We start from the raw sequence: 13,541 nt of genomic DNA, 5'->3' as shown, positions 1-13,541 counted from the left end.
GCCGTTATAGCGTATTAGGGCATCTTTCAATATCATCCAAAATTCTAGATTTTCTCTTCTAAATTTCATTTTGCCTAACGTTTTTGTAGGGTAAAATTATTTTACTACTCTTTTCAATCTAACTTAGGGAAATTCTATATTAAGAGTTAAATCTTTTGAGGGTATTTTAGTAAATTTCCATCTAAATAGATAGATGTAAAGGTAAAATGGTTACTTTTGAAAACGTTTTCCATCCAAAAATATAAAAAGGGAAATAACTGCAGGTTTTTTTCAAGCTTAAATCTATATACCATATTATCATATATAATTAATATTTATTTGTAAATTAATATCTGCTTTGGATTCCCTACAGATTTAAACCCAAATGCCATGTCATATATGAGCAATACTTACTTGGATATGCACACGTGATCTTAAACTAAATGCAGATAGTTTTATCAGAGTCAGACCAAACAAGATGGATAATCTATTTGCTTGTAGAGTAGTGCAGAATATTGTGCCTTCTCTTCACCTTTTACCATTTCAATCTTGCTTGTAGAGTAGTGCATAATATAATTATGAAGGATAATCTATTTTCTTTCTTTGAAGGATAATCTATTTGCTGTTGGGCCAATTTCTCTAGATGGGCTGGCCCCTACATTAACAAGCCCATTGATCCGTACTTTTATTCAAATCTGAAATAACTAATGATCCGGCCAGGACCTCAGAAGCCTTAGAGGCAGGGCTGAGTTTTTCAGTTGATTTGGAAAACTAACGTGTGTTTGGAACTTGAATAAACATTGCCACATAAATGCCACTTTAGCATTTTTCTCATTACGTGAATCCATATGTATATGGACTTGTAAAAGTAGATTTCAGTTTATGTGTGCACTTATTGTTGGGGGAAGCTTCATTTTAGCACTTTCCCCAATGGGTAGGCATTTTATTCACTATTTTTCTGATGTGACATCTAATGAGGTCTAAGTGTCAATAAGCAGATTAATCATTGCTTTTCCCGATTTTCCAAACAAATCATGTACAAAATGTTCAGTCAATAACATCTACAGTTCCAAACACATACTAAATTATGAATCGTTTATTAATAGCTGAAGTAGCTAAATGCCTTATTATGTCTTTTGGTGAATAAGATTATGTTTGGTGCCATTGCCGTTTATTCTTGAAACATCTAATGTTGATAATACAAATTGGTGAGAAAAATATACCATCACATAAGAGCCATTTCTACCAAAAAATGCATTTGGGGATTATTCATTGTCGTTTAGAGTCGATGCCTCAAATTTGACATTATACCACTATAATGGCAGTTACACATGTATTTTTTTTTCAATTAAAATGAGTCTCATATGTAATATGACAAAACTCACTACTTTATATTGTTCAGCCCAAAATGTGTCAAGAAGAAACAGCAGTAGTACCAAACACAACCTAAGTTATTCAGGAAGTTGTATGTTCCTTAATGGCCGAAATTGAAGTTGGGTTGAGTATTATATCCTTAAATATTTTATTATTTAATAAAATCTTTCACTAAAAAAACAAAGTGATAAGATATTTTGTTCAGCCACTTCAACCATTATCATTTATCAACGGCTCCCTTAATGTCTAGGATTTTTTTTTTTTTAATTTGACTTGGAAACTAAATTAGTGGACCTACTATCCATATGATAAGTCTTTAAAGCCTTTTTGTCTACATTTTTTATGAAAAGCCATAGGCTAACTTCATTCAACAATCAACACACTATATGGCGACCAACACACTTCAATGGTTCCTATTTCTGAGATGAGGCCTTACCACTTGTTTGCTTGAAAGAGAAGACCTCTTGTTTGAGTTCTCTGTTGCCTAGAGGTCTACCTAGCAATTCTTACTTGGCCCATTGAATTGTATGATAATATGATATGTAGTCAAACTGAATGTATTAAAATAGTGTTTGATAGTGGTTGATGACAGATGAGAGCATTTCTTATATAGATCTTATTTAGGAATAAACAATTGGCAAATACAATTTAAATTTGGGCTGCATTTGGTTGCACATAAAATGAAATAAATTAATTTCTTCGAAGAATGATATTTAACAGGAAAATGAATTAATTTCTCATTTTTCTAGATGTTTTTTCTTAGTTTGGAAAACAAATGCTTGAGTGTTGTGACTTGTTAGATATGATCATGAATGCAGCAAAAAATTGAAACATGTTCTTGATTAAAAATCCATGTCTTTGGAACCATCAAAATGATAATCTCTAAAATAAAAACAATTTTTGAAGTACAGATATTAGATGATTAATGAAAAATGGCATCAATCATTATATTCATAAGCCAAAAATTCAAGAACATGTTTTGTATTTTAATTTTGTAAACAAAAAATAGATATACAACAAGTTTTGAACCCATTTGTTTTCAGATGGTTCTGAATTTTTTTTTTTTGAAACTGACAACAAGTAGAGCATTTCACATGTGGAATCGGAAACAATGCAATAATATAGACTCTCCAGTTTCCTTAATTTTACAAGCAAAAAGTGCCTTTGAGTTTGAGGTCAGGATTACATTTGATTGAACAAAAAGTGTTTTATTGTGTGTGTATATGGACATATTACATAGATATCATCAGCAAATATATATATATATATTACAAATACAAAGATATTCATTAATGTTATCAAAATCAGACTAAACTGGACAGTCGGACCGGAAAAACCCAGAAACAGTCACCTCCGCTTCACCCAAAACCGCTATTTAGCCAAAGAAAGGTTGATTTTTAATATTTTTTAGAACGGGCTATCCGTTTGGACTGGATGATCAAACCATTCGACCCAGGATTCCCTGTCCGGTTTAGTTTTAAAAACCTGGATATCCGTAGTAAGTATACTCATAATATTATCATATTATCATGTCTAACTATGTTAATTTAACAAATAAACAGGTTCCTTATCATATGTTTAGCTATATTCGTTGGAACTATAGCCATGGTTGATTTTTTGGGTAAAAAACAAGTACCTTCAGCCCAGGCTGCGTATATATGTTCTATGTCATCAAGGGATTGTGATAGGCTAAATAGAACACATGCATAGGTGTGATTTGGGCCTTGGGCTATTAACAGATTGTATCAAATTTGGATAGGGTATATCTAAATCCGATTGATAAGAATGTGAATATAATTCAATAGCTGATGGATATAGAAAACAAAATATTCAAGTTCTATTCATTTACATATCCATATATTTAATTTGATTGGAATATCAATTCATTTGTATAAATTTGTAAAATAAAATACAAAATAAAAAATATTACTATAATATAAATAAAAAAAATAGGTTTCTATCTATATTATATAAAACAGATACTTGCTTATTCCATATATATATATATATATATATATATATATATATTGCTTAATGGATTAATTTGACTATGATCCATTTGCAGCTTGGGTCCTCTAACTTTCAATGTATTATGTATGATGTATAGAGAATAAGAGCCCATCAAGAAGGCATACAACAGAAAACAGAATGACAAAATTACCCTTGGATATTTGAGTTTGATTCCAAGAGTTTGATAGCACTGGGGGTGGTTATGTAGATCAGGTTGTTCAAATCCCAGTATCGAGTGGTGTTGGAGTTGGGGTTGGGGTTGAACTAGGTTCAAATTGACCGAAACTTATTCACTTTTGTACGCTCTTATATATACTACTAAGTTTGCACATGCGCTGCACATAATAATTTTAAATAGCAATGATAGTTTTAATATACTTATCAAAACCCACTAAAAAAAGCAATGAAAGCATAGTGTGCAGGTGGATTCAAATTTTGTATTTTATTTTCATTGAATTTTTAATTATCATATTTATTTTTATTTAGTATGATAAACATATAATATTAAAGGTGTACATAAATTTTGTTGACAATTTCTGTATTTTCTATCTACTTTTGAGTTTTATAATATAATTATGACATCATGTGTTCACCTATTTGACTTGAAAGAGAAATCAATCTTGTTTTTGAGAATTTTAAATTTTCTATTCCATTTCTATAGTTCATTGTAAAAAAAGTATTGTTTATCACAGTTATCTTTCTTTAATATGACAAATTTATAGTATTTGAGATATGTCAAAATTTTCTATATTTTTGTTTTTTATAATTTTATCTATATATATATTTTTTATTTTTTACTATTTAATTATGATATCATTGGTTGACCCATTTTACCCAAATGAGTGGACCATTAGGGTGCAAGTTGTGCAAGTTGGGCCGAATTTGTGCTCAACCTAGGTCCAACCCTATGCATTAGTTCTAAGGCTTTAGCCCAAGGTCAAGTTTTATCTATCCAACCTACGCCCAACGCACATTGAAATTTGAAGCACTCAAGTTGGATTCAGGCTTAGATTGGTCGATCATCCCCATGCTAAAATTTGGCATTACTGTATGTATGTATGTATGTAGTTAAGCCAAGCTTAAGCTATTTAAGATAAACTTGGATGTAGCTTGAAAAGTAGAAGAGCCCAAACTTTTAGGCCTAGGCCCAACCCAATGAACACAAACCCAATCCAGTTCATCTAAAATTGCAAGTTGGGTTAGTCCAAGCTCAGATTGAGCTCACCCAATTTGCACCCATATGGGTTACTAACCACCAATTAGATGGAAAATAGTTTCTTTTTTTAATTAATTTAATATTTTATTCTATTTCCATCATTAATAAAAATAATTCCTAGTTATCACACTTTTTTTTAATATGATGAAATACATGATATTATAGATGTGCCCAAATGTTTTCTACATTTTTTTTATATTTCTTAGTAATTTTTGTCTCTATATATTTAAAAAAAAATTATTTAACTATGACAATGTGGGTTGACCGATTTGACCTAAAAGGTTGAACCATTGACCCATTGCTTGAATAGGAAAATGGTATTGCTTCTTGGTCAATTTTAAGTTTGTATTTCAATTACATCATCTTTCTTATTTATCATACTTATTTTTTTAATATGATAAATATATAATTTTAGAGACATACCTTTTTTTTGTAATTTATACATTTTTATTTATTTTTAAACCTTTACTATTTAACAACGAGACCATTGGTTCACCCATTTGACCCACATAATTGAACTATGTACTGCCACATGGACAAAAAGGAAAGAGAATGGGAGATAACACCTTAATGAGAGGGAATCAAATGAAGTATAAAATAATAGTTTAAATTACATTTTTATTTTTAGTTAAGAAAAAGTCCACAAAGGTCATTTATTTAATATATAGTAAATACAAGATTTAATGAGAGGGGATGGGAGTTAATACCTTAAAAGTAGGACTTAAAAAGAGGCAATGGAACGAAATTAATGTAAATAGTAGTTCAAATTATATTTTTTTCCCTTACAACAACAAAGAAGGGCGAAATTCAACAATAAGGATATTTTAGTAAAAAAATCAAAATCTAGACCTCGTTCCCACTTTTAAGTCATAATTCTCTCTAATAATATATAAAACCACCCTCAACTCTTTTCATCTCTCTCCAATATTGTAAGTGTTTGTAACATCTTCCTTCATCATTTAAATACATATTCTTTCTTTCCTCTTAAATCTCTTTGAGTCCTTCTGAACTTTAAGTGTTTTAAAAAAAAAAATCTATAATAAAAGTAGGGGTATAAGTTATATAAATTAGATGGGTTGGAGGTTAAGGGCCCCCAAGTTTGCCATCTCACTCATGTTTTTCTTCACTTTTTATATTTCATTTTGGATTTTAAGTAAAATTGGATACCATTATAATTATAAAACTAAAGATAGCCATCTATAAGAAATGTTTTTACTTTTTCTTTAATATTTGTTACCATTATGATTATCAGTCATATATCATCATTTATTTTATTTAATATATCTCATAGTTACTTGAACTCCTCCCCATATTCAAACACTATAAAATAATTATTGAATGATATCTTTTCTGATTTTTTCTTGTAGCACTTAATGGCAACTTTTTACCTTTAATATCAATAAAAAATAATATTTTTATATAATAATTAAAATTGGATAACTTTTTTATAAAAATATCAGAAAAAGGGCAATAGACAATGTTGATCGTCTATTTTTCTAGCCACTCCTTTTCGCTGCTGATGAATCAATGGCTCAAGCTAGGAGTTGGACCAAGCTACTGCTGAGTCAGACCGCTTTCGGACACTGCAATAAACACTGCTGTCTATTTTTCTGGCTGTCTACTGAGTCAGTTGACTCAATGGCTCCTAGCATGGTCCGAAAGCGGTCCGGCTGTCTATTTGCAGACTGCACAGCAGCTGTCTATTTTTCCGGCCAGGTCGAGAAACAGAGGAATCGTATAAAAAAAAAGGCAACAGGCACTGCTGATGACTAAAGCTAGGAGCCCGACACTCCTTTTCGCTGGATACAACCGCTTTCGGGCACTCTTGAACTGTAATGTCTAAAATTATAGACCGCAGATTCCCTCACCATGAGTTTTCTGCGGTCCGGAAGGAGTACAGAAGCTTGGTCCGGAAGCGGGTGAGTTTTATGCGGTCTGTAATTTTAGACATTACGGCTGCGCCCGACACTCCTTTTTCCTGTATAGAACCGCTTAACGGTGCTCTTCACCTTTATTAAGAAGCATTCGGGAGCAGCAGGCTTTGGTTTAAGAAGCATTGAATTCGGCGGTTTGATTTTGGATGATACTGGATTCGCCATAAGTGCAGTTGCGATAGAGGACTCGGACGAGTTCTTGGGAAAGAATACAATCGCATTGCTAAAGAGGTGACGAAGATCACAGAAGAACTTTCAGCTGCAACCAGAGTATCGTCCTTCTTCCAACCTCGATCTCACTGCTTCAAGATCAAGATGTTGCCGGACCAAGCTTCTGTACCTGGCCATATCCTGCAAATCGGAAAAAAAAAATCATCAGCAGCTGTAATGTGGTTTTCCGGCACAATTTATAAATTATTTCTCTTTTTTGCATGAACCTCGTTCAGACATTACCATCGCCCAAGTGGATACATTCGCAGGCAGAGGAGGAAGAAGACCCACTGCCCTTAAGTGCAAGAAACCCTTTTTGGGTAAATTACATTATTACAAACCCTTTGTACTTTGTTTTGCGATAAAGACCCCTTACTATGACCGTGACATAAAGACCCTTCCTTTAGTCTTTCGTTGAAGTCCGCCGTTACAATATTTTTTTAATCCCCATATTACTTTTCACTGTTCCCTCTCTCTCCCCCAATCTCTCTTCTTCCGCCACCTTCCCAGACTTGCGAGGATTGCAGCAAGGCTGGCTCTTGCACAGATGGGTTCATTCTGCAGTGGCGACTTGCCCTCGTCCTCATTGCTGCATTCCCTGTTGTCGTTGCTGCCACTGTTTTGCAGGTAATGAACAATTCAAATAAATAGATTTGCTGGGCGCGTTCTACTTCAAATTATATTGTATTAAAATAAAAGATGGAATGAACTGTTCCACCTGTTTATTTATGGCCGCATAAGATGTTCATGAAAGGCTTCTCGGGCGACTTGGAAGCTGCTCATGCCAGGGCAATGCAATTAGCAGGCGAGGCTGTGGCAAATGTCAAAACTGTTGCCGCATTCAATTCAGAGGCAAACATAGTCTGCCTCTTCTCCTCCAGCCTTGATTCACACCCCTGAGACGCTGTTTTTGGAAGGGACAGATTGCTAGAAGTTGCTACGAAGTAGCACAGTTCTTACTCCATGCCTCGTATGCCCTTGGATTGTGGTATGCGTCCTGGCTGGTGAAGCAGGGTATCTCTGATTTCTCAAAAAACAATCAAGAGTGTTCATGGTCCTCATGGTGTCTGCCAATGGCGCAGCTGAGACGCTCACTCTCGCTCCTGACTTCATCAAGGGTGGTCATGCCATGAGCTCAGTCTTCGACCTCCTTGATCGTAAGACAGAAATTGAACCAGATGGCCCTGATTCTACACCTGCACTGGACAGCCTAAAAGGGGAAGTCGAATTCAAGCATGTCGATTTAGCAGACGTGCAAGTCTTCCGAGACCTCAGCTTACGTGCCCAAGCGGGCAAAACACTCGCCCTTATTGGTCCAAGTGGGTGTGGCAAGAGCTCTGTTATTGCGCTTGGCATCAAGAGCCAGCCTTGTTGCAATCCTCGCAAGGCTGGGAAGGTGGCGGAAGAAGAGAGATTGGGGGAGAGAGAGGGAGAACTTTGTCGCAATGGGGTCACGGAAGGGGTCTTTGTCTCACGATCATAGTAGAGCGAGATCTTTGTCGCAAAGTAAAGTGCAGGGGGGTCTTTGTCACAGACCCCATAGTATAGGGGGGTGTTTGTCATTTGTCCTAATTTTTTTTTTCCTAGAGGCTCTTACCAAATTTTTATTCAAACCCCATGTGTTGCATGGATGTAATTGCTAGTGACCCCTTTGTTAATTTGGTTGCATGTAGGGGTGTCAATGGACCGGCTTTGGTTTGGATCCAATGGAAACCAAACCTTATCAAATCAAATTTTGATAGTCAGTTATAATTGTTGGATTGGGTCAATCTAAAATAAATTGGTCCATATTCTTATCAATTTGAATGGGACCTAAACCAAATTCTTAATAATTTGATCATGAGACCAAACCTTTGCCCAATTTGAAACTGATCAAAATTGAAGTTGGCATAAAAACACTTTTATGAAAGTAGTTTTATGAAAGCACTTTTACGAAAACTCTTTTACAAAAGTACTTTTAGGAAATCACTTTTACGAAAGTACTTTTACAAAAATACTTTAACAAAAGCACTTTTACGAAAACATTTTTGCGAGAGAACTTTTACAAAAGTACTTTTAAGAAAGCATTTTATAAAAGTACTTTTACAAAAGCACTTTTAAGTACTTTTATAAAAGCACTTTTATGAAAAAACTTACAAAAGTACTTTTAGGAAAATGCTTTTACAAAAGTACTTTTATGAAAGCACCTTACAAAAGTACTTTTACAAAAGCACTTTTACGAAAGTACTTTTACAAAAGTACTTTTACGAAAGTATTTTTATTAAAGCACTTTTATGAAAGCACTTTTATAAAAGTACTTTTTCAAAAGCACTTTTACGAAAGCTTTTATAAAAGTTTTATAAAAGTACTTTTACAAAAGTACTATGAAAACACATACGAAAATACTTTTATGAAAGCACTTTTATGAAAGTACTTTTTTAAAAACACTTTTATGAAAACTTTTATGAAAGCACTTTTATGAAAGTACTTTTACAAAAGTACTTTTATGAAAACACTTACAAATGCATTTTTATAAAAGTACTTTTATGAAAGTACTTTTATAAAAGAACTTTCACAAAAACACGTTTATGAAAAGCACTTTCACAAAAGCATTTTTACAAAAGTAAAAGGACTTACAAAGCACTTTTATAAAGTACTTTTACAAAAACACTTTTATAAAATGACTTTTATTCATTCACTTTGGGTTGGATCGGATATATATATATATAAGAAGAAGAAGAAGAAGAAGAAGAAGATGATGATGATGATGATGATGATGATAAAATAACCTAACTCTTTTCATTTTTGCTATAAAGGACAATTCATTCATTCAAAAGAGAAACAAGAACATTAGGAGGGGCATAAAAGAATTTGCCATTAGAAAATAAAAAAATAAAAGATAAAAATGTCAAATAAAACAACTTGACTAGCCTATGTACATGATGTAGTGGAACCATGCAACCCTTGATGAACAACAATCCACATCACCATGCCTCTCCTTGCTCCAAACACCCCTTCCTAATTTCCTTTCTTTTTGAATTTTTATTTTTTAATTTCACATAATTACTCATTAAACCAATAGGGCTGCATTTGGAAACGATGTAAATGGATTGTAAATCCTGGTTCAAGGTAAATTTGCACTTTGGTTCACTTTTACTTGTGTTTGGAAACATTACATTTATGCATTGACAAATGCCAAAAAACACATTTTTCAATATGCATATTTACATTGATAATATAATGTAAAAGTACATCAATAAAAAAGAAGTAAATTTGCAATCAAGTGGGCTTTTTGATAAAAAAAAGACATATGCTTTATTGGAATTCGTGTTTGCATCCATTACGGCTAAAAGTCTGTTAGGTAAGAAGGTAAATTTGTCAATGCAAAACTAACCCAACTTTGCACTTTATATGGACCATTTTACACTCTACATATTATTGGACCCTTCCTCGGACACAATTTCAACCTCAGCTTCATTAGCCTCGGCCCCCCAGACCACGACCTCCTCTACTGCCTCAATCTCACCTACAAATCCATCGACCTCAGCCCCTTGGCCATTGGTCTCATGGACCATGAGCGCGGTAGCCTTGACGAGAGACCCCTGCTTGGGCTCGCTACCCAAAAAAGTGAAGGAAGAGGGCAAGCAAGAAGAACTAGAAGACAAGGAAGAGGACATCTTACCAGACGAAATGAAGACTACACTGCGGAAAACCAAAACACTAGCCAAGGACTACTTCTCGTCGAACTCCAAAGAATAGACTCTTCGCAAATGATAAAGTGAAAATGCTCTTCACTCCTCTTTTATAGGTCCACCAATGGCCCATATCAAGTCAGATCAACAGCGTCGATTCGATGCCACCCTCTAACACATCTGGAAGATGAAATAATGCCTCTTCTCTCTACACGTGCGTAACCTCGAGGAGATGAAATGACACATCTGACGATCCATCCTGGAAACGGCATGAGTGTCAAACTGGTCGGTCCACCCATCAAACCAGTTTCACCCCGAGCCACTCAACTCGGAAAAGTGAAGTCAACTGTCAAGTTCCTCAACCAAGGACCACATAGCTCTTCCATGCCAAACCGCGACCGAGCACTATACTCCTCAACTTCGGAACTGAGGGAAGTGGTGTTTGGGTTATGGTTGAGCTAGCCGTGGAGGCCGTGTGGCAGACTCCATGGCATCCCTATCTATCCAGCCACGTCGGCACCATGCGGAATGGATAAGCACGACCAAGAAGGAGAGCCCTGCACCAACAAGGAAGCTACTCCGTCAGGGAATAGGAATTATCCCAAAGACCTCGACGGACAACCTCATCTTAACAACCCCAGAAGCCTCATCTGAATAGGACACAGATCTTCAGATGAGGCTAAAGATCCATGTGGCAGCCTCCATGGCATCCCTATTTCTCTAGCCAGGTCGGCACCATGCGGAATGGATAAGCACGACCAAGAAGGAGAGTCCTGCACGGATAGGGAAGATACTCTGTCAGGGAAGAGGAGTTATCCCAAAGATCCCAGCAAGCAACCTCATCCCGACAACCCCGGAAGCCTCATCCGAATAGGACATGGATCTTCGACTAGAAATAGGTAACCACCACTCAGGGTAAGGGACTTTTGGATCTTTAACCTTTTACATTACTCTCATCTGTTCGGCCCGACCACTGACCCTTAACAAACTTGAGAGTTGGAGTGCCTACCCGGGGAACAACTCCTTGGTCCTCTGATCTTTTTCTTGGTTTCAGATCTTGGTGTGTGGCTTCATCCTTTCACCTCGGTTTCACAAGTTGAAAGGATTATTTGACTGTGATCTTAGTTTAAGACACCTCAAATCGGATAGCATAAGATTACATTCTCACCCTTGTTTAATTTCTCCTTCTCTTTAGGCAACACTTGATCTTGGGTTACATTTACCCCACTTTGCTCTTCACCGAATAGAATGGAAGTATCAACCACTTCATCTTCCAGGGGCTATTACTTTCATGTTCTCTTCCAAACTATCCACCACCGTTGACTGTGTCGAGCTTGCTCCTTTGTCATCTAATGTTTCAGAAACAATCCACCCATCATCTTCGACCTCTGTGTCATCCTTGTTCTTCCTGGAATACCTTGGATTAGGACGATCCATACTTTCTCTACCCCTCTCTTGTTCTTTGTACGAAGCTCTTAGAATCCACTATAGCACTTCTGATTTTTTGAATTAGTAAATTTTGAAAATCTTTCTTTTTCTAGGTGACCGCCCTTTACATCTCCACCTGCAAGTTGTTCCCCTTCCCAAACAGGACTGTCCTTTCTCTCTCTCTCTGCCTCTAATTTCTCTATCCTTGCCATGTAAGCTCTTGTTTCCCACATCATCATCATCTTCCTCGGTTCCTCCTTTGAGCAAGTCTTCCAGAGCGATGCTTCTACTTCTAACAACACCCAGACCTTCCTCCATAGCTCATCCAAGAAGATAGTCACCACCTGAGGCACCCACCCGAGGCACCTCCTCCGACTTGATCCCCTGGAGTTTAACTTCTGATGTAGGTGCATTCGGCTCCTCCAATATGGGGCTGATGCATGTCAGACGACGGGTGACAGCATGGGGTTGCCATAAGGACGCGTGGACCCCTTCGATACGAACCGAAAGGGCCCAATCGTAGGGCATCGTGTGTCCTCCACTGGAACATCTCGCGAGCCCTTGTATGGCTCACATTTGGGCCATCCGAACCCAAGCACTCCCAGACAACTCCAACTATAAAGGCAAGGCGCCTCTCACAAGGTAAGGATCCGGAACTTTTGAGACCTCTCATATTCTCTCCTCTGAGGACTTAGTGCTATCAGTGACCTTGTCTGGACCCCTCGGCTCCAGACTTATTGCTTACCTCGTGCGGGTAGTAACTTGACCGTTGGAGTCCTTGCCTCGAGTTTCCACCCAAGGCCTCTGACACTTTCTTCCTTGCAGAGCTACTTCCAAGAGCTCCTCCAGACCCCTCGTATGCACAAGTGAGCAGCTATATCTCGGTCTCCTCAAACGTCCTTCTTAGTACTAGCCCTCGGCCTCTATAGTATCTGAGGGAGCGATCCGTCTCGGCCTCAGCACATCCTCTTCGAACCCTTAAAGCCTTCGGCCCTCCTTCGAAGCTCGAGAGTGAATTTACTTTTTTGCCCTCGACTAATCCGAGTACCAACAACTTCTAACGCTGGCAGGTTATTAAAGTTATGGCTCTCTATCTTGCCTCCCAACACATGGATGATTCTATCCACTCTAAACCTTCTCCAACAGTTGAATGGCAAGCCAATAAGTTTAATGGAGAAGTAATCTACGACAATGTCTTGCTCATTACAGGACATATGCCATTCTTCAATGACTACATGACCTTCCTAATCCTAGGTCACCATGGAAGAAAACTCCACCTTTTCACCCCCATGTCAACAACAGCTCTGTTCTTGCTAAATGGCGCCACAACCACAGACAACTTGATGCCAAATTTGTTAACAATTTCCTCTACAACCAACTGCCAATCAATAATGTTTTTACCTGCTATTAGCACATATCTATGTATTCTCCCACCGTCCTTTATCCACCTCCATTTCCAGCTTGTGTGACTTGACAAAGTACATAACTTCAAGGATGGTCTCTATTCTACCTCTGTCTCTTCACTTACTTTTTTTTTTGCATTGTTCACAGTATTAGTCACCTTCTCCTCCCTCCCATCTTTCTCCAACTTAAACTTCTGTGGAGCACATTCAGCTTTCCCCCTTGCCACAAAGTAATCCTATAACTTATCTGCAAACCCTCTCCACACTATCATTTTGTTCCCTTTTGGAATACATATTCCTTGCCTCTTCCCGTCCC

Source organism: Nelumbo lutea, chromosome 3 (assembly GCF_056320005.1).
Source record: "Nelumbo lutea isolate HS-2025 chromosome 3, American lotus-T2T, whole genome shotgun sequence".
NCBI lineage: Eukaryota > Viridiplantae > Streptophyta > Magnoliopsida > Proteales > Nelumbonaceae > Nelumbo > Nelumbo lutea.
The sequence above is the reverse complement of the archived record's forward strand: the minus strand, read 5'-3'. Positions refer to the sequence as shown.